The sequence below is a fragment of the Martes martes genome (genome assembly GCF_963455335.1).
Source record: "Martes martes genome assembly, chromosome: 2".
In the NCBI taxonomy this organism is placed as follows: domain Eukaryota; kingdom Metazoa; phylum Chordata; class Mammalia; order Carnivora; family Mustelidae; genus Martes; species Martes martes.
Window position 1 is genome coordinate 656,287 of NC_137889.1, and position 3,929 is coordinate 660,215.

Consider the following 3,929-nt stretch of genomic DNA (forward strand, 5'->3'; position numbering starts at 1 on the left):
GGAGACGCTAATCTTAAAGCATCAAGATTAAAGATATTTGAACTGGGTCAGAGATAGCTGACTTCCTACTGCTGGTTCTTTCTGTTCTTCAAGTTAGCAATCCAGAAAATCGGTGTTTATCAGATGTGACGTAAGCAGTGATCATTTCAGAAAACAGTAAGAGAATATCAAATCCCTATGCTCTCCCCCGAAGACACCCACGAAAAAGCCCATACAAAGGCAAAATTCCCATGGTTATGTGAAGAAATTCATAACCTCCATGAAAAGTGGTCTAAGAATGATCTCCCTTACAACAAGCACTGCTTCTGCAGGGATGCCTCTTCTCCCGCAGAAGGAATGCAAGGAAACAGACTCAGAGATGTGGGGCAGTCTGGTTTGCTCAGACACCCACCTTACGGGCTCCGTTTGTCACAGGGAGCTATGCAACCCATAATGACTCAAGAGGACTCACCCCATCTGATGTGGGGACTCCCAGGCACATACTACATACAAACCTAAACGCTGAGGATGTGATGGAGAAGGTGGCCCCGAGGCTGGACGGGTCACACAGAGTTCTATCCCTGGATGCCTACGTAAGCAGAGAGGGGACGAAGAAGGGATGGGAGAGTCCAGATGTCAAGACTACTTGATCACCCATGGCGTAAAGTCCTGGCTCCTGAGTCAGAGTCCACCTCCCGGCGGGTCTGAGAAGGGTAAGCTGAGCCCAGGGGAATGGAGATTTGGAGACTTTGGAGGAGCACTGGGCCCCCTTCTTTCTAAGGACTCCACAGTGGCTACTGTTCTATTGCCTAACAGAAAAATATCTCCAAATTCTCGATTGATTTGAGCTCAAATATTAGTATTAAATCTATGTAAAAGTTTTGAGAAAGCCATGGGGCGCCTGGGTGGCTCAGTGGGTGAAGCGCCTGCCTTCGGCTCAGGTCAGGATCCTGGGGTCCCGCTCAGCGGGAAGCCCGCTTCTCCCTCTCCCACTCCCCCTACGTGTGTTCTGTCTAGCTGACTCGGTCAAATAAAACACAAAATCTAAATAAAGAAGATTTTTGTGTGAAAGCCAGAAGGGCGTCCTCGCTCATAACCGATCTCTGGGAGGCTGTGCCGCGTGAACAGATGCGATCCGGTGCCGTCCGACTGCAACCCGCGCAAGCCCCGGTGCTTCCCCAGAAGCCGCGCAAGGGGAGATACTCACTTCCACGTTCGCGCCGAAGTCTATCAAGGCCGCGCATGCAACTACCGAAATCTGAAATCCGATCTGACCCCGGCTTGTCCACGCTCACGGGACACCGACCCCCACTGGAGGCTCGCCCGGGGCGGCTGCGCGGCGGGCGCGGACCCCGCGGAGCAGCCGGCGCCCGGGACCTGACCTTGCACGTGGACGCGACTCCACAACTCCGCGGCGGGGAGGCGGCGCCCGCACCCCGGCCGCGCCGCAGCCAATGAGGAGCCACCACACTCCCAACTCCCGGTCTCCTCCAATGGACTTTCCGTTCACAGCGACCTTCCCAACTTACCCCTTTCCTCCCGAAAACCCCTGCCTCTCCTTTGTTCCCTGCTGGCCCGCGTCCCCGCACACCCGACGCTCCCCGCTGCGGAACGGCCGGCGGCCCACTTCCCGGTTAACAATGGGGAACAATGAGCATCCGTGCCCACCGGCCTCGGACGCCGAGGAATTAATTTCTCATTAACGAAAAGCAAAAGCCCCGCATTTCCTACACGGTCCCCCCGAACGGGAACCAGACCCCGACCGCAGCATCCCCACTTCCCCCCACAAAACCCTCCGAGAGCCCCGCCGCCCGCCGCCGCCCGCCGCCGCCCCCCGCCGCCCCGCGCCGCCCCGCGCCGCCCCAAGGCCGCCCCCGCCGGGCCCCCGCGCCCCGCCGGGCCAGACAACGGGCGCCGCGCTCACACCTGTCACCCCAACCGGGGCGCGTCTGCGCACGCGGGGCACGAGGCCGCGCGCCTCCGGGTCTCACCTGGAAGTGCCCCCCCACAGCTCCCGGGCGCAGGGGAGCGGCGGCCGGCTCCCGCGGACACCGAGCAGCCGCCAGCGACCCGAGCGGCCCGCCGGCCGGCGCGCGCCACCGACCGTGGGCCCGACCGGAAAGTCCGCGGCCGCCTCTTCCTACCCCCCGACGCACCCGGGCCCGGCCCCGCCCCACGCCGGCCGCGCCCCGGCCCCGCCCCACGCCGGCGTCCCGTCTCGCCCCACGCCGGCGTCCCGGCCCCGCCCCACGCCGGCCGCCGCCCCGCTCCTCCGCCGACGTCGTGACCCGGCTGCGCGCTCGCTCTCCCCAGGCCCCGCCCCACGCCGGCCCCGACCCCGCCCCCCGCCGACGTCCCAGCGCGGCTCCGCGCTCGCCTTCCCTGGGCCCCGCCCCGCGCCGGCCGCGGCCCCGCCCCTCCGCCGAAGTCCCGACTCCGCTCCGCGGTCGCCCTCCCCTAGCCCCGCCCCTCCGCCGACGTCCCGTCCCCGCTCCGAGCTCGCGCTCCTGGGCCTCGCCTCACGCTGCCCGCACCCCGGCCGCGGCCCCGCCCCTCCGCTGACGTCCCGTCCCGGCTCCGCGCTCGCCGTCTCTAGGCTCCTCCCCACGCCGACCGCTCCCCGGCCCCGGCCACGCCCCCCAGCTGACGTCCCGTCCCCGCTTTCCGATGACCCTCCCCAGGCCCCGCCCCACGCCGGCCGTATCCCGGCCCCGGCCCCGCCCCGCCGCCGTGTCCCGCGTCGGCTCCGATATCGCCCTCCCCAGGCCCCGCCCCACGTTGGCCGCGCCCGGGCACTGGCCCCGCCCCACGCTGGCCGCGCCACTCTCTAGCCCCGTCCCGCCATCGGACCCCGCCTCCACAAGCCCCGCCCCCAGAAGGCTCCGCCCCAATTCGTAATTTCCTGGCGCCAGAACTTCTCTTGGCGCGAAGGATCCCCTGCGGTGGTGGGTGGGCGTTGGTGTTTGTGGTTCAAAGCCGCGCTCCGCCGCCGCGACCCGCCCGGTCCTCCCGGACGCCGCGGGCCCCGTCCCCGCCCGCCCCGCCCGCGCGGAGCTCCGCGGCGCCCGGAGACGCCCCGAGGCCGGGCGCTGGGGCCGAGCCAGCGTCTGTGCGGCCGGAGTGGCTCCGAGGCCTGCGCGCCCGGCCTTCCCCGCGGCCCCGCCCCGCGCCGCGTCCTCCCTCGGGACGCGGGTCCAGGCTCCGCACGCCCCCCAGCCCCGCAGCCCGCTGGCTCCCGGGCCGCCCCGCACCCCCCGCCCCGGCCCCGGGACTCTGCCCACCGCGGTCCGGTCCTCCTCGCCGAACCCCCGCCTCCCCACGGCCGTCCTCCCGCGGCCGGGTCCTGCGTGCGGCTCCCGGGCCGCCCGTCCGCAGCCCCCGCCGGCGGGGGCGCGACCCCGCCCGCGGACGCCGCGCGCTGCGGGGCCCCCAGACCCGGTCCCGGCCGTACCTGCCCGCGCGGTCCCGCCGCAGACTCAGCGGCTGGGCGGCCGGCGTCCTCGCTCCATCTCCGCGCGCAGAGTGGGCGGGGAGACGAGCGAGCGGCCCAGCGGGAGAGCCGGCGAGACGCGAGCGAGGCCGAGCGAGGAGGAGAAGTGGGAGGTGCTACGGGCGGGAGCCGCGGCGGGGCGCGAGGGCCCTGGGCGAGCCGCGGCGCCGGGCGGGGGGGAGGACGCGGGAGTCGTGCGGCCCCGAGTCCCCGCATCCCTCTCCCGGCTGGCGCGGGGCCGGCGGGGAGGCCTCCGCGCTTCCCCTGCCGCGTCCGTGGCGGAAGCACTGGTGCTCGCCCGTGGCGTGGCCGCGTGTCGTGCGCCCCGCGCGGGTGCCGGGAGCTTCGTATTCGCGGCCGGGCTGGCGGGTCGGCGCGGCGTGCGGCGGCCCTTCCCGCGTGCGCGTGACTCGGCCGGCTCCGACCGGCTGCGTGTTTGCTTCACGTTTCTTTGTCCTTT

The 3,929-nt window shown here is 70.0% G+C and overlaps 1 protein-coding gene across 1 annotated transcript in view; it reads right to left on the reverse strand.

Annotated features, from left to right (window-relative positions):
- Positions 1-3,497, reverse strand: part of LOC308339298 (uncharacterized protein) — a 20,931-nt gene extending 17,434 nt beyond the window's left edge. The window contains exon 1 of the mRNA XM_080797822.1: positions 3,431-3,497. The gene's annotated coding sequence lies outside the window, so the exon portion shown is untranslated. The remainder of the gene's footprint in view (positions 1-3,430) is intronic.
- Between the last annotated feature and the right edge of the window lie 432 nt (positions 3,498-3,929).